At 46.3% G+C, this 23,075-nt stretch overlaps 1 long non-coding RNA gene across 1 annotated transcript in view; it reads right to left on the reverse strand.

The window, feature by feature from the left end:
* Positions 1 to 22,393, reverse strand: part of LOC141168376 (uncharacterized) — a 355,581-nt gene extending 333,188 nt beyond the window's left edge. The window contains exon 1 of the long non-coding RNA XR_012252118.1: positions 22,273 to 22,393. This is a non-coding gene — a long non-coding RNA (uncharacterized lncRNA). The remainder of the gene's footprint in view (positions 1 to 22,272) is intronic.
* Between the last annotated feature and the right edge of the window lie 682 nt (positions 22,394 to 23,075).

Raw genomic sequence — 23,075 nt, forward strand, 5'->3', positions numbered from 1 at the left:
CGTGTTGTATATCTTTGTTCCTTTATAAATTACACATACTACCCCCTCCACTATACACAGTCTCTTATGATACAGTTCTTATTTTCTTTTAATCAAAAATTGCTAAATATAAACATGATATCAACACATGTTTAAAAAATGTGTGGGGAAAAACACAATAAAAAAAATGGTCTTGGATCTTTCAATGCATGGGTTTTATTAAGAAGAAGGAAATGTATTGGCTCCAGTGTTGGAATGCACTGGCTTACATATTTCTATCTTTACGCATTACACATATGTTGAATGTTCTTGTGACTTGGATGAAGCCTTACACTTTCTTCCCACACAAACAACCTTCCATTTATTTACATAAGATTATTTTGATTTACTACAACTTTGCAAATTAAGTGTCTCTTTTTCTATTTGTAATGCTACACAAGAACATTGTATTGATTTTAGAATATAGGTAAAGGTATAAGTTACAATTTGATTTGGCAAGCATCACACTCCAGCAATTCATCTCAAAATTTCTACACATAAGATGGAAGTGGTTAAGAACAATCATGAGATCCAACCAACTAAAATATAAATATACCCCTGTTTTGTCAGTGTAATAACTCAAAACATTTCCATTCCTATTTCCAAATTTCGGTAGTGCGCTGCACAATACAATACTATAAATTTTGTTCAATAAACTGTACAATAAAAAGCACATAAACCTTGTGGCTTGTGGCTTCCTTCTGGTAACAGTGATTTAAAGCCTTAAGATCCTTGAACTGTTAGTGACTGTATGCCTCCCACCTGGTACTGGGTGTACACAATGTTCTATGTAATAGCTTAGCCTTATAACAAAGCAGACAAATGTTATTTCATATATTAAGCTTTCACACGAGCATTGGATTAGAGAAAAAGTATACAATCTCCTTTTTTCAAAATTCTTTACTGCTTTTATATGTTGTTAAGTTTTTTTTTTTTTTTTAAAGCATACCTGATGTTTCAGGTAACTTTTCAGAATAAGCTGTCATGTGTGTGCATATGAAGAATAACATTATTTCTGGCCATTATATGACTTGCCCTTTTGCGTTTTTCATCAGCTTTCTCCTCTGCTGTCTTTATTAGTGATGGGCGAGCACTAAAATGCTCGGGTGCTCGTTGCTCGGGTCGAGCACATTGGAATACTCGGGTGCTCGACCCGAGCAACGAGCCCAATGTAAGTCTATAGGAAAATCGAGCATTTTTCAGGCGGCTCCCCCTGGCGATATGCAGAGGGCCTAAAAATTGCCCAAATCGATGGGAACAGTGCTCAAATGACATGGGAACAGCATGGGAAAGACCCCTGGAAGCATTTCTGACTCCCAGGTCACTGCTGTGAACAACGATGTCAGAGGTATTACGCCACTTTTACGTACTCACAATAAAACATACAAAAGCTAAACCAAAATGGATTTTCCTGGGAAATATGTTAAGGAACATCCTTTCCAGGGTAATGACTTGTATATAAGGCAAAATAAATAGCCAAAAACAAAAATACTCCTCCACACCTTGGGCTATGTTCACACTGTAGCGCTGGCGTCCCTGCCCTCTGCTAGGCAGGGACGCTGCTCCCCTCACCGCTCTGCTCCGTGCCCGGCGTCCTCTCCCCGCTCTGCTGTCAGCGCGCGCTCCTTCCCGGCGTCCTCCTCCCGCTCTGCTCTCTGCGCGCGCTCCTTCCCGGCCCCTGTGCTTAGGGCGCGCGCGCGCGCGCTCCCCTCCTCTTAAAGGGGCCGCGCGCGCCGTCCTAAGGAGTCCCCGGCCAATGGCCGGAGGACTTCATCATATATAAGGCACCTCCTCCAAAATGGAGGTGCCCGAGCAATGTTGTTTGCACCTGTGTCTCACCTGTGCTTCAGCCCTCAGGTCCCGTTGCCAGTTACCTGCCAGTTTCCTGCCAGTTTCCTGCTAGTTACCTGCCAGTTACCTGCCTGATTCCTGCCTGAATACTTGTTACCTGTCTGCCAGTCTGAGGTCCGACGGTCTGCCTTACTACTCCTGTCAGTCTGTCTAAAGGACCAGCCTGCCCGCTCACCTGGGAGCGCATATCAGCTACCTGCCTGCTTGCCTGAGGTCCGACGGTCTGCCTTATTACTCCGGTCAGTCTGTCTATGGACCAGCTTGCCCGCTCACCTGGGAGCGCTTCTCCGTTATCTGCCTGCTTGCCAGCCCGGAGGCTCCGTTGTCACGTGCTGTGACCACCAGCTATCTCAGAGACTCTTGCCCGCTCACCTGGGAGCGCATCTCCGTTACCTGCCTGCTTGCCAGCCCGGAGGTCCCGTTGTCACGTGCGGTGACCACCAGCTATTCCAGAGACTCTTGCCCGCTCACCTGGGAGCGCTTCTCCGTTACCTACCTGCCTGCCAGCCCGGAGGTTCCGCCGTCACGTGCCGTGACCACCTGCTATTCCAGAGACTCTCGCTTGCTCACCTGGGAGCACACATCTTCCATCTGCCTGCTAGCCTACCCGGAGGCTCTGCCATCACAGGTCGTACCTACCCCTTACCCAGAGACTGCCCTGATCACTTGCCGTAACTCCCTGTCCGTTCACCCAGAGACTGCCACCCGCTCCCTTACAAGGGCCGCCCCCTTGTATAGTAGCTCAGAGGTTCCGCCTCCCGGACCCGTTACAGTTTGCTCGGGCCATGGAACCCGGTGGCACCCAAGCTCCCTCGCTCACGGACCTGTGTCATGAACTGTCCCGTCAAAGGTCCCAACAGTAGTCCATCCTGGGTCACCTGCGGAATGTCAATACTCGCCTGGACACTCTGACTGCACCACCTGCAGCCACTGCCAGTACCATGACTCGCAACCCGGCAGCTCCGCTACCCACTAATACCATGGTAACCTATCCCGGTCCCCGGCTGTCTGCACCTCCTCGCTTCGGAGGCGACTCCGTCCAGGCTCGGGGCTTCATAAATCAGTGCACCCTGCACTTTGAACTTTTGTCCCATCAGTTCAATTCCGACCGGGCCAAAATTGCCTTTATCATGTCCCATCTCACCGGGGAGGCCCTGGCCTGGCTAAATCCTCTATGGGAGAGAGGAGACCCCCTGGTGTCCAACTTGCCTGCTTTTCTCTCGGCTTTCCGGAAAGTCTTCGACGAACCCGGACGGAAGACCTCATCCGCATCCTCTCTGCTACGCCTCCGTCAGGAGGGTCTCACCGTGGGCCAATATGCCATACGGTTCCGCACCCTTGCCTCGGAGCTGGCCTGGGATAACGACGCTCTGGTATCCGTCTTCTGGGAGGGTCTGTCCGGTCGTATTAAAGATGAACTTGCTGGTCGGGACATTCCTACCTCTCTCGATGATCTAATAACCCTTGCCACCCGGATTGACCTACGGTTCCAGGAGCGTGCCAAAGAGGTCACCCGTGAGAGAAGGATTCCACGTTTAGCTCCTACTTTCCAGAAACCCGTCATTCCCTCCATCTCTTCCCAGGTACACTCTCCTGAGCCTATGCAGGTCGACCAGACCAAGATGGTCAAAACCCGTCAGGACTCACGCCGTGCCGAGGGGAGCTGCTTCTACTGTGGCAGTAAGGAGCACCGGATCCGTGCCTGCCCGGAGAGGTCGGGAAACGCCTGTGTCTAGGTTCGCTCAGAGAGGTCCACCTAGACAAGAATAAATCCTCTCCATCCCTGCTGTTGTCAGTTTCGATCATCTACGGGGAGAACCGTTATTTCGAACTAGCCCAACTTGACTCTGGAGCAGCCGGGAACCTTATTTCACAGTCCCTGGTTGAGAAATACCGCATCCCCACCAAACCTCTGGCTGTACCCTTGTCTGTCGCTGCCGTGGATGGGGGCCTCTTACCTCGCCCCATTCAACTCATCACCGAATCCATTACCCTGCAGGTGGGAATGCTGCATTCTGAAAGTATCTCCTTTCATGTTCTGCCTGGACTCTCTCACGCCCTCTTGCTAGGTCTGCCCTGGCTCCAGAGACATGCACCCGTGCTAGACTGGCAAACCGGAGAGGTCCTTCGCTGGGGACAAGACTGTCATAAAACCTGCCTGGTTCCCGTCCATCCCGTCCGTCCCTCTCCTACCCCAGCTAATCTACCTGGACTTCCGATTCCTTATTGGTCTTATGCAGATGTCTTTAATAAAAAGGAGGCAGAGACATTACCACCACATAGACCATACGACTGTCCCATCGATCTGCTACCCGGTACTACTCCTCCCCGTGGGCGTATCTATCCTTTATCCGCTGCTGAGACCCGGTCAATGTCCGAATATATTGAGGAGAATCTGGCCAGAGGATTCATCCGGAAATCTACCTCCCCGGCGGGAGCAGGCTTCTTTTTCGTCAAAAAGAAGGACGGCTCTCTCCGTCCCTGTATAGACTATAGAGGCCTAAACCTGATCACGGTGAAGAATAAGTACCCCCTTCCGCTCATTCCAGAATTATTTGATCGCCTGAGGGGGGCTAGGATCTTCACCAAACTGGACCTTCGTGGGGCGTACAACCTGGTTCGTATTCGTCAGGGGGATGAATGGAAGACGGCATTCAACACCCGGGACGGCCACTATGAATACCTGGTAATGCCCTTTGGTCTCTGTAACGCTCCTGCCGTCTTTCAAGAGTTGGTCAATGACATCTTCCGGGACCTTCTCTACTCCTGCGTAGTGGTGTACCTGGACGACATCTTGGTCTTCTCTCCGGATCTCCAGACTCACCGGAGGGACGTTCGTCAGGTCCTGCTCAGGCTAAGGCAGAACCATCTCTACGCTAAATTTGAGAAGTGCCTCTTTGAGCAGACCTCGCTTCCGTTTCTGGGCTACATTATCTCTCAGACCGGCCTACAAATGGATCCTGAGAAACTGTCTGCCATCGAGAAATGGCCCCGACCGGAGGGGTTGAAGGCCATTCAGCGATTCCTGGGCTTCGCCAACTACTACCGCCTCTTCATACCACACTTCTCTTCCCGGACGGCCCCAATTTCTGCGCTCACCCGTAAAGGTACTAATCCCAAAGAGTGGCCACCCGAAGCAGAGGAGGCCTTTCTTTCCCTTAAACAGGCCTTCTCTTCCGCCCCGGTGCTGCATCGCCCAGATGGCAACAAGCAGTTCTTCCTGGAAGTTGACGCCTCCTCCTCTGGTGCCGGAGCGGTACTTACTCAAAAATCATCTTCCGGGAGGATGGTAACTTGTGGCTTCTTCTCTAAACTCTTCTCCTCCTCTGAGCGCAACTATTCCATAGGAGACCGAGAGTTATTGGCCATCAAACTGGCATTGGAGGAGTGGCGTTACCTGCTCGAGGGGGCTCTTCACCCGGTAATAATTTACACTGACCACAAGAACTTGGCTTACCTCCAGCATGCCCAGAGACTTAACCCGCGCCAAGCCCGGTGGTCCTTGTTTTTTGCTCGTTTTGATTTTGTCCTTCATTTTCGCCCGGCTGACAAAAACGTCAAGGCGGACGCCTTGTCTCGGTCCTTTCTGGTGTCTGATCTCGAGGAGGATCCGAAACATATCATCGATCCCGCCAGAGTAATGCAGGTGGCTCCCGTGAGTCTAAATCGTCTTCCTCCTGGTAAGACGTTCGTACCAGTACCTGATCGGGAGAAGATCCTACACTGGGGTCATTCGTCTAAACTAGCTGGCCACGCCAGTCAGAAAAAGACCCTCCAGCTTATTACCCGGCACTACTGGTGGCCTAACCTGCACAAGGATGTAATAGACTTTGTTTCTGCCTGTGTGTCCTGCGCCCGCAACAAAGTTCCGAGACACCTGCCGGCCGGCCGCCTCCTACCTCTGCCAGTACCTGCTGCCCCCTGGCAGCATATAGCGATGGACTTCATTACTGATCTACCCGTCTCTGCCGGTTGTACGGTCATTTGGGTGGTCGCTGACCGCTTCTCCAAGATGGCTCACTTCATTCCACTGCCAGGTCTTCCGTCTGCACCCGAGCTGGCTAAAGACTTTATCCGCCACATCTTCCGTCTTCATGGCCTGCCCCGTCACATCGTGTCGGATCGTGGGGTACAGTTCACTTCCCGTTTCTGGAGAGCCACTTGTAAATTGCTGGACGTCACCCTGGACTTCTCCTCCGCTTACCACCCACAGTCTAATGGTCAAGTGGAGCGGATCAATCAGAACCTGACCAGTTACCTTCGGCACTTCGTTAATGCCCACCATTCTGACTGGGTGGATCTCCTGCCATGGGCCGAATTCTCGTACAACAATCACGAGAGCGAGTCTTCCTCCAAATCCCCGTTTTTTGTAGTCTACGGTCAGCATCCTCGGATCCCGTTTCCCGTCTCCACCTCGGCGGACAATCCGGCTGCGGAATCTCTTGTTAACAAATTTTCCTCCATATGGGAGAGTACCCGGTCCGCACTCCTTCTGTCATCCGAGCGTATGAAAAGACACGCTGACAAAAAACGTCTGGACCCTCCTCAATTCCGCCCTGGGGATAAAGTCTGGCTCTCGTCCAAATATGTCCGGCTCAAGATCCCTTCCTATAAGTTAGGGCCTCGGTTCATCGGCCCACTGGAGGTCATCAGTCAGATCAACCCGGTGGCCTATAAATTGAAACTCCCGGCCAACTTACGGATCCCTAACTCCTTCCATGTATCTCTCCTCAAACCTGTGGTACTTAACTCTTTTTCCAAGTCTACAGGTACGCCTCCTGCTCCGGTTTCTGCTGAGGACGAGTTTGAGGTAGAGAACATTCTTGCCACCAAAAGGGTAAGAGGAAAGACCTTTTTTCTGGTAGATTGGAAGGGGTTTGGTCCTGAGGAGAGAACGTGGGAGCCCCGGGAGAACATCCATGCCCCTCTCATCCTAGCTAAATTTCTGTCTGGCCTAAAAAAGGGGGGGCCTAAAGGGGGGGGTACTGTAGCGCTGGCGTCCCTGCCCTCTGCTAGGCAGGGACGCTGCTCCCCTCACCGCTCTGCTCCGTGCCCGGCGTCCTCTCCCCGCTCTGCTGTCAGCGCGCGCTCCTTCCCGGCGTCCTCCTCCCGCTCTGCTCTCTGCGCGCGCTCCTTCCCGGCCCCTGTGCTTAGGGCGCGCGCGCGCGCGCTCCCCTCCTCTTAAAGGGGCCGCGCGCGCCGTCCTAAGGAGTCCCCGGCCAATGGCCGGAGGACTTCATCATATATAAGGCACCTCCTCCAAAATGGAGGTGCCCGAGCAATGTTGTTTGCACCTGTGTCTCACCTGTGCTTCAGCCCTCAGGTCCCGTTGCCAGTTACCTGCCAGTTTCCTGCCAGTTTCCTGCTAGTTACCTGCCAGTTACCTGCCTGATTCCTGCCTGAATACTTGTTACCTGTCTGCCAGTCTGAGGTCCGACGGTCTGCCTTACTACTCCTGTCAGTCTGTCTAAAGGACCAGCCTGCCCGCTCACCTGGGAGCGCATATCAGCTACCTGCCTGCTTGCCTGAGGTCCGACGGTCTGCCTTACTACTCCGGTCAGTCTGTCTATGGACCAGCTTGCCCGCTCACCTGGGAGCGCTTCTCCGTTATCTGCCTGCTTGCCAGCCCGGAGGCTCCGTTGTCACGTGCTGTGACCACCAGCTATCTCAGAGACTCTTGCCCGCTCACCTGGGAGCGCATCTCCGTTACCTGCCTGCTTGCCAGCCCGGAGGTCCCGTTGTCACGTGCGGTGACCACCAGCTATTCCAGAGACTCTTGCCCGCTCACCTGGGAGCGCTTCTCCGTTACCTACCTGCCTGCCAGCCCGGAGGTTCCGCCGTCACGTGCCGTGACCACCTGCTATTCCAGAGACTCTCGCTTGCTCACCTGGGAGCACACATCTTCCATCTGCCTGCTAGCCTACCCGGAGGCTCTGCCATCACAGGTCGTACCTACCCCTTACCCAGAGACTGCCCTGATCACTTGCCGTAACTCCCTGTCCGTTCACCCAGAGACTGCCACCCGCTCCCTTACAAGGGCCGCCCCCTTGTATAGTAGCTCAGAGGTTCCGCCTCCCGGACCCGTTACACACACTTAGCGTTTTTGATGCGTTTTTGCACTTTTGCATTGCTTTCAACCGTGACAAATGCATTCACCGGGAAATGTCATTTTAACATTTTACAACCTTATCTGGCCATGTGGTGTGTGAGACATGATCAGACACATCCTGTTTAATTTATGAAGGAGGAACTCTGAAAGCCACAAAGCCTATTTTTATAGGGTCATCAGGCGGTCTTTACTATACTTAAAGGGCCAGCAATCGGCCCTCACTATCCTTAGAGAGCCATCAGCTGGCTATGCTTTGTTATTCCCATTACTAAAGATTGGGTCTCCTATACTGTTATTGCGTATGCAGTGAGTGGCAGGGCTGCCCAAAATTTGGACGCACCCCAGCACCCCTTTGAAAATTTGGACGCGCCCCAATACCCCTTTGAAGAGACTTAGAGGAGGGCCTCCTGAAAACAATGTTCCCATTATTAGGAAGTGGGTCTCCCATATTGTTTGCCTATGCAGTGAATGCAAGGGCTGCCAAAAATTTGGACCTACTCCAATGCCCCTTGGAAGAGACGTAGAGGAGGGCCTCCTGAAAAAAAATGATCCCATTATTAGGAAGTGGGTCTACCATTGTGTTTGCCTATGCAGTGAATGCAATGGTTGCTAAAAATTTGGAGGCACTCCAATGCCCCTTGGAAGAGATGTGGAGGTCAGAGGGCCTCCTGAAAACAATGTTTCCATTATTAGGAAGTGAGTCTCCCATTGTGTTTGCCTATGCAGTGAATGCAAGGATTGCCAAAAATTGGGAGGCACTCCAATGCCCCTTGGAAGAGAAATGCTCCGGATTTTTCCTGAGCGTTTCTGCATCTCCCCTGGCAGAAAAAACGCATGCGGATTGTACATGCGTTTTTCCTGCCAGGGACATGCGGATGTGAAGCGTTCTTCACATGCATTTCCGCATGCGGGTTGTCAAGCGCTTTCCAAGCGATTTTAGCATCACTTGGAAAGTGCTTGACAACTTGGTCACACTATATAAATCTATGCAAACAGCATGGATTTATATAGTGTGACCCGAGAGAATGTCAAAAAATAAAAAATAAATCTATACTTATCTTCCGATGGCCCCCAGTGTCTTGCATCGCTCAGTCCCGGCTGCTGGCAGATCGCGGTACACTGAAGGACCTGCCGACGTCAGCGTCACGTGACCCGTCATGACTATGACGTCAGCGCAGGTCCTCCAGTCCATCGCGATCTGCCGGCATGAGAGGAGGAGCGCACCACGGGCCGTCAGAAGGTAAGTATATATTTATTTTTTATTTTATTCTTTTTTTTTACAGTTTTCTATGGTTCCCAGGTCCGGAGGAGAGTCTCCTCTTCTCCAGACCTGGGTACCATCCGCACATTGAACCCATGTATTTCGAATGTGCTTATTTAGTGAAGCGGAATGCATGCGTTCTAATGCAAGTCAATGGCGGCGAAAATGCAGCACTTCCACAAAATAATTGGTAGTGCTGCGTTTTTTTCCGCAATGATAATCCGCAGCACATGCGGATTATCATTGGGGAACATGGCAGGCCTTCTACCATGCGTTTCTGCAGCGTTTTTGCCTCTGCGGAAACGCTTAAAAAACGCATCGTGGGCACACAGCCTTAAAAAAATTATGTGGGTGTTGCATCATGGACCACGGTCACCCTGGTGATATGTTGGTGGAAGACGAGGATGAGAAGAAGGAGGAGGACAAGAGCAAATGGCCAAAATCAGGAAGCGTATACCCATGTGTGGGTGTGAAAAGGTGCATGGGAATACACCTCCAAAAAAAAGACACTGGATTTGAGTTTATGTTACGCTGCTATCATTCGGTGGTGTTGAGAAGTCTGGCCCAATCCAGCCCTTGTTCATTTTAAGGCGAATGTGCTTATCAGTTATAATTCCACCAACGGCACTAAAAACCAGCTCTGATAAAACGGTAGCAGCAGGCCAAGCCAGGACCTCCAAGGCGTAGAGAGCCAGTTCATTCCACGTGTCCAGCTTGGATACCCAATAATTATAAGGCACAGCGGAATCACGGAGGACATTTCTACGGTCAGCAAGGTACTCCCTCAGCATTTTCTGAAACTTTGCACTCCTTGGGAGATTACCCCGCGCTTCAGGGCCTGTGCGATGGGAGGGGCTGAGAAAACTCTCCCAGAACTTTGACAGTGTTCCCCTGCCTCTGCTGGATTGGACTTGTGTCTCTCTAGCCTGTAGTCCTTGGTTGTCCAAAGAACTGTGACCTCTGCCGCCAGAATTTTCAAATAGGAATTTTTTTAATAGTTCTGCAACAAGGGCCTTCTGGCACTGCCCTATTTTTGGAGACCTGTCCACCTCAGGAATAAGAGATATAAAGTTCTCCTTGTAGCGTGGATCTAGAAGTGTCACCAACTAGTAAAACTGTCACCCAAAATTTTGAGAACGCAATGGTCATGGGAAAGGCAGCGTAACATAAACTCAGAAATGCTTGCCCCACTGCTAACAGGCAAGACTTCTGTGTCCTCACCAAGAGGATGACTGACCATGCTTTCCTCCTCCTCCCTGTCCTCAGGCCATCCACACTGAATAGACGGTATGACAGTTGTGCAGGTAGTACCATCGATAGCACATGAAACTAGCTCCTGTTCTTCCTCCTCCTCCTCTTCCTCATTGTCACCCAATCGTTGGGATGAGATGAGGCTTGGCTGTGTGTAATCACCCTGTATGGTTCCTTGCTCCATCTCATCGTGCTCCGCCTGCAATGCATCCTCTTTGATTGTGAGCAGAGAGCATTTCAGAAGACAGAGGAGCGGGATGGTGATGCTAATTATTGCGTCATCGCCGCTCACCATCTTGGTGGAGTCCTCAAAATTTTGGAGGATTGGTACAATGTCTGACATCCATTTCCACTCCTGTTGTCTTATGTGTGGAGTCTGAACTGAATACCGATGGCCTTGTTTATGCTGGTATTCAACAACTGCCCTCTTCTGCTCACAAATCCTTCCCAACATCTGCAGTGTAGCGTTCCAATGCGTGGGGACATCACACACCAGTCGGTGAGCCTGAAGCTGCAAACGTTGCTGAAGCATGGCAAGGGTGGCGGAAGCTGTAGCTGACTTTCTAAAATGGGCACACAGGCGGCGTACTCTGACAAGCAGATGCAGCAGCTCTGGGTAAATTTTGAGAAACTGCTGAACCACAAGGTTAGTTAAGCACATGGGCCAGGCATGGTACATGTGTGACCTCACCTCGCCTCAGAGCCGCCACCGGATCCGGCCATTGTCACACACGACCATGCCTGGCTGTAGGTTCAGCGGTGTCAGCTACAGATATGCCTGCTCTTTCAGAGCTGTCCAGAACTCTTCTGCATTGTGCGGTTTGTCACCTAAGCATATTAGCTTCAGCACAGCCTGTTGCCGCTTGGCTGAGGCAGTGCTGCAGTGCTTTCAGTTTGTGTCTGATGTGGTCATTTTGGAGATGGAGGCTGAAGAGGAGGAGGAGGCTGAGGAGGATGAGGCGTTGGGGCTATAGACTGTGGGGGCCACCCTGATTGACCTAGGGCCCGCAATCCTCGGTGTTGGGAGTATGTGACTATGTTAACCCAGTGTGCCATCAGCGAGATGTACCGTCCCTGCCCACAAGCACTTGTCCATGTGTCCATGGTTAGGTGAACTTTCCCAGTAACTGCATTGTTGAGGGCACGGCTAATATTGTGGGACACAATGGGAGAAATAGTGGCGGTTGGGGACCGAGTACTGAGGGACGGCCGCCGCCATCAGGTTGCGGAAAGCTTCCGTCTCCAAGAGCTTAAAAGGAAACATTTCGAGCGCCAGCAATCGCAAAATGTGGGAATTTAGTAGTGTGGCCTGTGGGGCGCTGGCTGCATATTTGCACTTGCGCTCCAAAGACTGAGGTATGGACAACTGAACGATGCGCTGGGATAACGACGTGCTTGCTGATGGTGCTAGTTGAGAGTGTGCAACGATAGGTGCAGGGCAGGAGGCACCTTCGCATGCACTATGGACAGGGGATTGGCTTGCACGCACAACAGCGGTAGAAGCAGTGGTTTCACCCGCAGACACTGTTCCTGGACCCTGAGGATTTGCCCACAAAGTCGGGTGCTTTGCTGCCATGTGCCTGATCATGCTGGTGGTGGTCAGGCTGGTAGTTTTGCTACCCCTGCTGATGCTGGCCTGGCAGGTGGTGCAAATGGCCTTTTTGGGGTTATCGGCAGAGTCTTTAAAAAACAACCGGACTCGGGAAGACCTAACAGTTGTACTGGCAACTTCCGTCGTGTTGATGTTACGGGGAGCGGTTGCCCGCCTTCTGTCTGCGGCCGCTACACTGCTTCTTCCTGCCTGTTGGGGTGCTCTGCCTCCCTCTCCGTGTGCTGCTGTCCTCGCTCTGCATGTCCTCCTGCCAGGTTGGGTCAGTTACTATATTATCCACCTCCTCGTCTTCCACTTCCGCACCCTGGTCCTACTCTTGACTTTCTGGCAATTGTGTCTCATCATCGTCCACCTCTTGTGACACTTTCCCACCGTCGCCTTTGTTGACCATGGCTGCTCAAATATTTGGGCATCGCTACATGCGATCTCCTCTTGCCCCGCTTCAAGTGAACAATGGCGAGAGGCCCGAATCTATAAATGGAAAAGTAAACAGCTCTTCGGAGTGTCCAAGTGTGGGATCAGCTGTCACTCTGGGCACTCGACATGGTGGGAGGAAGGAGGATCAGGGTAAGGAATATGCAGTCCAGACTCACGGCTACTGAGACTTGACGGTGTGGAAGACAGGGTGGTGGTGGTAGCTAAGTGACTGGAAGCATTATCTGCTATCCAACCAATAACCTTTTCACACTGCTCTGTGTTCAATAGTGGTGTTCTGCAGTCTCCTATTAATTGGGACAGGAAGGTCGAGTGAGAAGATGTGGGTGTTTGTTGTAGCACAATTTCAGCTTGCCCACGGCCTCGGCTTCTGCATGCACCCTCACATCACATCCAATTCCCTGTCGCTTGCCACGTGCCTTGCCCATTTTAAATGGAGAACAATATCTTCCACGCTCACTACAAATGGCTGAATTTGGAGCAAACTTATATGTGATCCGTGTGACGGACAAACCACAGTTTTAATTAGCTGGCCTGTAGGTAACTATTTTTAACAGCAAACTGGTGTCAATAGCTTCACTGACACACTGAAACAAAATTTTAATGGAGGCCAGAAATGGCAGAATTTTCAGCACAATTATATGTGATCCGTGTGACGGACAAACCAGAGTTTTAAATAGCTGGCCTGTAGGTAACTATTTTTAACAGTGACCTCGTGTCAATAAGTTCTCTGACACACTGCAACAACATTTCAATGGAGGCCAGAAATGGCAGAATTTTCAGCGCAATTATATGTGATCCGTGTGACGGACAAACCACAGTTTTAAATAGCTGGATTGTTAGCGCTGTAACAGGGAAAGGACCTCGCTGTATTCTGAAGTGCCAACAAGCAAATGGCGCAGAAAAACATTTTTCTCTGGATTACTTTTTAAGCAAATAATCAGGATTAAAATTAAAAAAAATATATTCCTTGCCCCTGATACCTGGGGCTATTTCTACAAATATCTGTAAAAGCACCAGCAGACAGAACGGGAATGAACCCTCTTGCTATATGCACTGCAGTCTGTTATATACCCTGCCTGCCTGCCTAGCACTGATATCTCTGCAGCTGGATTAGTCCTCAGAAGGACTGTTAGTTGAGATGGATATGTGTTTTGAATCTTGTGGAATACCTACACTAACTAATAAACAACCAAATCCCTCCCTAGCTCAGCAGAACCTCTCCCTACACTGCCTGTTTGTGGAATAGACTGACGAGCATGGCGGCGCCAGGTCTGATATAGACCTGATGATGCTGTGCGGCCAGCCAATCACTGTAATGCCACAACCAACATGGCTGCGGCATTATAGTGTGTGGCAGACAATCTCTGCATGTTGATTATCGCTGTAAAGAACGCCAAACATGCAGGGAGGGGACCCGAGCATCCGCCCGAGCATCTCGGAAGTACTTGGCAAGCTCCGAGCAGCTCGAGTATTGAGATGCTCGGGCGAGTACCGAGTACTTGCGAGTATGCTCGCTCATCACTAGTCTTTATCTCTAATTTTCAGATCCCTCTGAGCTAGTGGGTGGAAACTAGTTAATTTGATGTCTCCTTTACACAGCACACTCAGAGACAAGTATTCCTGCTCTTCTTTATTTGTAGCACAAAGATAGAAGCATCAGCATGAAATACATTGTATAGGACTACTGAGTTGTGTGGCTGTGAATCCAGCCATGGAGTGAGATAAAACAGTTGCTTGAAGCTGCCACATGATCTGTCTGTGTCTGCCTGTTCTGTCCAGTGAGTGCTCCTCACTTGTCTTCCCTTAAACATTCTATAAAATATAAATGAAGTGTAACCTCACATTACTGTACTGGCAGTTTGTCTTGCTTTGACCAAGACGCAATTGAGTTGGTTTTCTTTTCAGAGTGGATGGTGAGTTCTGGAAGCATGAGGGAGGGGTATAAATGTCTTAAAACTGGATAAAGACATACATGTTTTTTATAGATACATTATAAAGTTTCTTATATTTGCATTTGCTATTGATTCATACAAAGTTTGTTGATCAATTAATTCTAAATAATCAGTTCCAATCAACAAATTACTGAAATGTAAGGCCACAAAAACAAAAAAACACTTCTACTGGTGTACATCTATGACAGGGCTTTGCTAATGTCCCCTACTAGACTGGCCAATTGCCACCTCTCTAAGATCACTTTTTAGGATTTGTACTGCCAATCTTGGTGGAGCATGGGAGATGGGATGGAATAGTGACTTGCAACCAAATGCTCATTACTACATTTTAAATCTACACTAGTTTCCCTCATCTAAAAGCTGACATAATAATAATGAATATGACGCGTCCCCTGGGCTGTGGAGTACTCAGTAGCCGGGCCGGTAGATGCTGGGGGATGTCACGGTGGCAGTGACCCGGTCCATGACCCAGGGCAGTCAATTAAAGGAAAAGGTAAAAGGGGAATACACTGTGTTCCAAATTATTATGCAAATAATATTTTCTCAGATTTTCCCAAATTACCTATATGAATTGCAGTCATTGTAATTTTCCAGTCAAATAACTATTAGAGTACAATTGAAAGGTTTTTGTACAAACTGCCTATGATAACAGTATATTTTTAAAAAAATAAAAAACTCAAACTGCACTCAAAATGCATGTTCCAAATTATTATGCACAGCAGAGTTTTCAACCTTTTCATTTTAATAAAGAACAAATAAATGGTCATTTTTTAAATTATAAGCATTAGCAGGTTATTACAAACTGAAATCAAACAGTTTTCAACTCAAAACTTTATTCTAGGTGATGTTACATTTGCACATAGGACCGCTTGTTCGAAAGGAGCTTCTGAACTCTCTCGTCCATTGAATTTGTCAGGGTTTGGATGGTTTCTGCTTCAATTGTTTTGCATGAGGACAGAATACCCTCCCAGAGCTGTTGCTTAGATGTGAACTGCCTCCCGCCATCATAGACACTCCTTTTGATGATGCTCCAGAGGTTCTCAATAGGGTTGAGGTCATGGGAGCATGGGGGTCACACCATAAGTTTGTCCCCTTTTATGCCCATAGCAGCCAGAGATGCAGATGTGTTATGTACAGCATTTCAACAACAGCAACAGACCGATGCCTAACAGAGTTCTAGTCAAATTTTGAAAAATTTGTGGTTTCATGTAAATTCGAACATTTTTAAATTCGATTCGCGATTTGTAAATAAAAAAATTTGTCCGGCACCATTTTGCACACTGCTGAAGCATCAGAGAGCAGGCAAACGTCATTTTGCATTGCCAAGTGGGACTTACCATTATTCCCTGCAGCTACGTCACCGGTGTGTCAGATGTGACAGACAGTCGCCCAGCAGTTCGCTGCAGGAAATCTCTTTGTTTGGCATTACAGACACCTTCTTAGAAGATGTCTCACTCTAGGACCCAGGGGCTACCTCCCTCCTGCTCTAATTGACATGCTGACCAGGGTGTTTAAATACTTTCATTCTGCTATAGGGCGGCGCCAGTGATATTCATTTGTTCTCTGTGAAAGTTTGAAGCGAGTGCAGCCTATTTAATTCCTCTCTGGTGCTAAGAGGACGTGTGTGTTATCTCTCTGAAGTCGGCACAAGCTAAGTTATACTTCCCCCATGTCTGTCCACCTTGTTGTCTTTAGTTGTCAGTGGGGATCAACTAGTGCTCATTCCCCTCCTTCCCTAGCCAGGGCCAAGCGCTAAGGAGATACAGGGATAGGTTCCTGTGCGGCGATTGGTGAAGAACCAATATAGGGACAGTAGGGGAGACAGGGTGATATCAGATCAGCCTAGGAGGTCTCCACTTCCCCCTTTCCTTAGAGTCTGGGCTCCCTTCCCCTCTTCCCTTTGTGTTGCACTTAGTCTTTCCCACACCTTTTGTGACAAGCTATGATGTCTAGCGGATCATCACACCTTGTATAGTGGTGATCAGTACCTGGGCCATCAGAGATCAGCAGTTACCAGTGGAGCACAGTTTTTACAGTAGAGTCATTTTCCATTTTCAGATTCACTGAGTAAGTTCCTCTCTTCTTTAGATTGTAAGCTCCTATGGTCAGAGGGATCCTCTCTCTCATGTAAAGTGTAAGCTGTTATGGTCAGTGGGGTACTTTCTCTCTCTCTTCTGTAGAGTGTGAGCTCTTATGATTAGGAAGGTCCTCACTCTCCTGTAAAGTGTAAGCAGTTATGGTTAGTGGGGTCCTCTCTATCTCCTGTAGAGTGTAAACTTTTATGATCAGCAGGGACCTATCTCTCTCTCTCCTGAAGAGTGTGAACTTTTATGGTCAGCAGGGTCCTCTCGCTCCATCTCTCTTTATCTCTCTCCGGTAGAGTGTAAGCTCCTATGGTCAGCCAGGTTCTTTCTCTCCTCTCCCCCATATATGTTTTAAGAGCAATTACAAGCTTTCCAGTATTGAAATTCGTGCAATATTATTTGCCACAGCTATATTTTTGGGAAAATTTGTCAAAGAGGGTGAATTTGAATTTCAAAATATTTACTCATCTCTATTGCTTATCGTATGCTATGGTTACAATTCTCCCTTTCCTGTTGCTGTACAGCCACCACAGCCTCCATTGTTCTATATAGATCTCCCTGCTGCACCATCATCTGTCCATGCAACATTACGGCTGCTCATCTGGACCAAGACCTTCAAGGATCCATCTCACCAGACGAGACATAACCTTCCCATTATTTTTCAACCCATATGGAATCTATTACAATTCATCCACTTAGATATACTTAGATATACTGCCTATGGGTTAGCATGGATGAATGAATATGAAATGTTTGAATAATGTTTGAAATGTTTGATAATTCAATTAAGATTATTTATTCTATGTCTTATCTCTTTTGCAAAAACATACGGGGATTTTTTGATTTAGTTGCCATTTACAAATACAAAGTTAAAATTTGTATAGTGATAATTATTTAGTACCACAGAGGAATATCCCTTGAGCAATGGAACATGAATTATAATTCGCTGCACTGAAAGAGTTTAACTTTAGAATTCGCCTGGACAATATTTGTTAAGATGTTTGTTTTCTAAGGCATGCCACTCGCTTTCACCAAAATATTTAACTTACAACACATGTACATTAATTGAAAATTATATGACAATATATGTTTTTTCGGTTCAAGATAAATTTATAGTTATGAGAAGTAAGGAGTAGTGTTGAGTGAATTTGTTCGGCATTTTAATTTCAAATTTGGGTTCGTGTTTGGGGTTCCGGCTTGTTTGCGCCAAAAAATCAGCTCCGCCCATGAACATCCCTGATTTGCCACACTGTCACGCTGCGTGGACTGCATGTGACTTAAATATGAGTGTCTGAGCAAAGGGTCTGAATACTTATGACCATGTGATATTTCAGTTTTTCTTTTTTAATAAATTTGCAAAAATTTCTACATTTCTGTTTTTTTTAAGTCAAGATGGGGTGCAGAGTGTACTTTAATGAGAAAAAAATGAATTTTTAGAATTTACCAAATAGCTGCAATGAAACAAAGAGTGAAAAATTTAAAGGGGTCTGAATACTTTCCGTACCCACTGTATCTTTCTGAGTAGCAATTAATATGAATTTCTGCAGGAGCATGAACTGGGCGGGGTATTGAAACAGCACTGCAGTATAGTGTCTGGAGGAGAAAGAATCAAAATAGGGTTATGAAGGACAGGAGCAAAAGTAACTGTGGAAAAAATGCTGCAAGGTGATAATGATTTAAAATACAAAAGTATTAATAGTTTGTTTTTATTTATTAACAAAGTTTGAAGAGCATGAGCAAAAGAGAAATCAAAATCAAATCAGTATTTGTGGTGACCACTCTTTGCCTTCCAAACATCAAAAGCATAAATTATAGGTTCACTTGCACACAATACTTTTGCAGAAGAGCTAGATGTTTAGACAACGTATTGTGAAGATATTTTACTCTAGATTCTTTGATTAAAGGGGTTGTCCAGGATTGTGACGAAAGTATGCAGTCACTGTATGTGACTGCAGACTTTTGAATATTAATAGTGCACAAACTGCGTTCTCAGGATTCTCCAATGACCACAAGTATGTGAAATATGCATACTTCAGCCACATTCCGACTAGACGTGTGCAGACTCACTTAAAGCAAGTGAACTGAGAGAGGCCTGCACATCTAGTGGGAATGTGGCTGAAAGTATTCATATCACATACTTGCAGACACTTGACCAGCCGCTCTCACCAGTGGCACCAGAAAATTGTGACAGGGCATGATTTGCAAACTGTGAAGATTTATAAGTCTGAAGACACAACTGAAGAGCAACTACAGATTTTCATCACAAAGATAGACAACAGGGAGCGGGGGTTTGTGCCATCACATAGTCTCCATGCAACAGATCTGCCATTTACATAACACTTAATGTAAAACAGCATATTTTTAAAGAATATGTACCCCACGAGTTACATGTTTTTTGCAGCTTTGTTGAAATGTTTATTTATTAATACATTTATTATTTTTTTTATCATTTTTGATCTGACACAACACACCACTATTGTTATACACACATACACAAAGCTGGGACAAATACTGCTTACTTTACACAGTTCTCCTCTGTGACTTTCATGGCATTAACCAATATTTGGTTTGTTCACAAGTCTTTCGTCAGCTGCATTGTTTTTCCAAAGATTTTTATCCAATTAATAACAGAGAACATATTTCTCCATCTCATTGTTCTCCTCCAGTCATGTGCTACACAGAAATCCTCCAACTCGCAGCAACAAGCCTTTGATGCTACATAATGATGATGTTTGAATTCGACCGCTAATAACATCCACTAGACTCCTGAAGTTTCATCATTTATAAAAAAAAAAATGCAACAGTCATGGTACCAAGAAAAATACCACCCGCGTCGTTCGTATATCTAAAATAAATGTTTTGTAGCAGGAAAAAACTGGACAAAAGAGGCTGGGGCTGGTGTAAATGATTTAGTTATAAAATTATTTCAGCCGACATGTAGCCTATTGGCCGTCATCTACCTTTTCATCTAAATGAAATACATACAGTTTAAGATGAAAAATATATGGTATCTTCTACTAAGTTCCACTGATAAAACCTAAGATAAAAATAACTATTAAATAGTAAATAACTAAATAGTAACAGTACCTGTAAAGAACAGAGGGAATTTGGATGACACTATTTTGATTAAAAAAAAGCATAAGAGCCATCCCACCGCGACAAGGTGAACCCAATCAGGATGGTCCTATCTCTAGTATTTTACCTCTCTATGTGCCAGTAGGCCTCAATAGATAGGGGCAAAGCAAGATCCAGGCCCGACTGTTAAATTCATCTGCTCGTGGAAAGATATATAGACAAGATAGAAAGTGTGAATATGCACCCACACATTGCACTTATACCAACTGGTGTGCTGGCCCATTTCTTCAGCTTTGCTTAAGTTACACTGGTAGTCCAGTTACCCCTTCAGGCAGCCTGGAAGCGTACCATGATATTTTCGGTTTAGGAAAACAGGCCGAACTTTGACAATTGTTAACTCGTATATCACACAGTTTATAGATTTTTCTTTTTGATGTGGCAAAAAATGGATTAAAAATGTACTAATTTTAGGTTGCTTTGGGGAATATGTGAAATATATGGTTGAAAAACGGATACATGTTTTGTTCAGTTATTTCAGGTTTGTTGACAGGGAAGCTGGACCATAAAAAGCAATAACTTCTCTTGTACAGAATGAAGGTTCATTTGAAGCCCTATGACACAAACTAAAACATATCAATCCCATATGCTGTTCTAGAGCAAGTCCTACCTTGAATGGTGGCCCAGCTCTCCTCCAACATGCCAAGTAATTCTTCTATGAATATATTAGACATAATTTCACAGATGAAACTGCATGCTACATAATCCTGTAATAAATATAAGTATGCACTGAATTGCACGGTTGCTCAGTGGTTAGCACTGCAGCCTTGTGGCGCTGGGGTCCTGGGTTCAAAATCTATCAAGACAACATCTGCACAGAGTTTGTATGTTCTCCCCGTGTTTGTGTGGGTTTCCTCCGGCTTCTCTGGTTTCCTCCCACACTCCAAAGACATACTGATAGGGAACCTGGATTGTGAGCCCCAATGGGGACAGTGATGATAATGTCTGTAAAGCGCTGTGGAATTACTGGCCCTATATAAGTGAATCAAATTAATAAGAAGAAATCTGCATAGATTCTTTATGTTGGATGTGCACCTTTGAAAACCCCGTCTAGATGTATTTTATAATAATATATTGTGGATTTTGGATACGTATTTCATACTGAAAATCTACAGACAATTTGACAATGCCTGGAAAAAAAACTATAGATGCAAAATTGGCACTCACTATTCAGATTATTTGAAAGAAAACCCATGAGGAAATCTTACATAAATATAACATCACAGCCATTTTCTTAAAATGATTTGTAAATGTAGCAGTTACTGGCTTCACCTCTCTACTTCACCTTTCTACCACCATGATATATTTGTTGTTTTTTTATCTTCTATAGATGGTATAATTGTTATGTTCAGCTTTACTATATTTAGACTGTATTTTCTCCTACATGTTTCCTTACGCTATCTCTGTACGTCTCTTAAACTTTACATGATTCAACAAGGTACAGCGTGTTCCTAAGGCACGACGCCAAAGATATGGACGATAATGAACTCCTACACAAGGCTCTCTGATGATCTTCATTAGGCTTTGAGCACAGCAAATAAATTGCTACAGGCTATTTAAAAAACCTGAACATGTCTTCAAAACATCTATTATCAATCCAAGACCAAAATATATTTATATAGCTTACAATATTATATAGCAATATAGGAAGAAATATATTCCATAGCACTTCACAAGAAGCAAGTTAATGACAAATGTTAGAAAAAAAATTGCTAACAAAGAGTAAAAAGGAAAAATGAGCCTGCATGTAAGACTAAAGTAAATGAGGGTAAAACTAATTGGAATTTGAGTGAAATGTGAGTGTCCCCAGCTTCAACCAAGCCTATGAGACTGCTCATGCTTCAATATCTACTCTACGTGACATCAGAAGACAGAGTGTTCACATGTTGTTCAGAGAAATGCTAATGTAGCCTTTTCACTCATGTGTATTCCATGAAAATTCAGGATTATTTTCTATGACCTCTGTACTCTGCATTCTTCTACCTCAATGACCTCTCCATCAAACACGAAGCTTACAGCAGCAGAGGACTTCATGGCCACTTGAACCTGAAAGTGGTTCATCTTATAAATATCCTCAAGGAGGAAGTTACTGTATTGAGCCTCTCTTCCTGAATGAGCGGTTGTACATTTTCAATGATAGCAACCGCACAATTGATAAAACAAACAAGAAATTAACATAAACCATGGAAGAACATCATCATGAAAAATGAAAAGTAAAATAACAAAACAAGTAGAATAACAATTCTCATAACTTAAATGGTCAAGGTTGTGGCAACAAACTTTGCCTAAATCCATAGTACAAGTGAATATAAGAAACTTTGTAATATATTTTATCAGAGAAATATACTTCTTTCTCCACTAACGAGCCACTTCTTAATCTCCAACCTGCCTCCTAACTGATCATTCACTTTGGAAAAATTGATCAGATCTGTCTTGCTCAACACTGGCTGACATAGACAGAAAAGGGCCCCTATGCAAGAACAATATATGGGCCCTTTGTAGCCCAAGAGCTCCTAAAAATGCCAAATTGCACCTGCTTTAGAGGTATAAATGGGCCCCCTTACCTTCTGGACCCATGTGCAGCTGCACAGGTTGCACCAATGATATGTCCGCCCCTGTTGCTCAAGGTAAGTCAGATTGCAAGCTCACAGAGATGTCAAGTTACAGCTGCTCACTGAAGTTTATGGAGAGCGGAGGGGGAGGGAGGATGAATAGAGTGCTGCTTTCTAGGAAGTGGTTATCTCTGGATCTACAGCTAAACTGCTCAGTGCTCCTATATAATGTCCTATAAAGTACATAGAGATAGTAGTGCAGGAATACATCATGTCTCTGTGTGCTGTGCACTGGAGACATCATAGCAGCTAGCCTCCTACCACTAGGTAAGAGACAACTGAAAAATCTAAATAAAGCCTGCAGAGAAGAAAACTGGTTAAAAATGTAGTCTACAAGTCATTAGAGATAAACGGATCATGAAAAATTCGAATTCACCTGTTCGCTCATATTTTTACAGGAAATTCCATTTGTGGAGAAGTTATTCTCTGTGAATTAATGTTGCTTATAATGCTCTGGGATCTCTCCAGACCCTAGAACGTAATAAATGTAATGTGTAATAAAATAAAAAATATTGTTATACTCTCCCTTTGCTCACCACTCCGGCCCTTCCGCTACTCACCGCTAACCGTCTGGTCCTCGCCGCATCGTCTGATCCCCTGCTCCTCGTATTTGAATTTTTATGCCTCTCACACTGTGCTGGACTTTCGGGTGTCACGGAGCCTGGGACGGTTCTGCTCAGGCACATGAAAAGTCAACAACATCAAGACATCATGACGTGCTCTGAACTTCGCGGCACATGAGCAGAACCCTCCCT

The sequence above is a fragment of the Phyllobates terribilis genome, unplaced genomic scaffold (genome assembly GCF_046119375.1).
Source record: "Phyllobates terribilis strain yellow unplaced genomic scaffold, ASM4611937v1 Scaffold_1__5_contigs__length_1240528914, whole genome shotgun sequence".
Lineage (NCBI taxonomy): Eukaryota > Metazoa > Chordata > Amphibia > Anura > Dendrobatidae > Phyllobates > Phyllobates terribilis.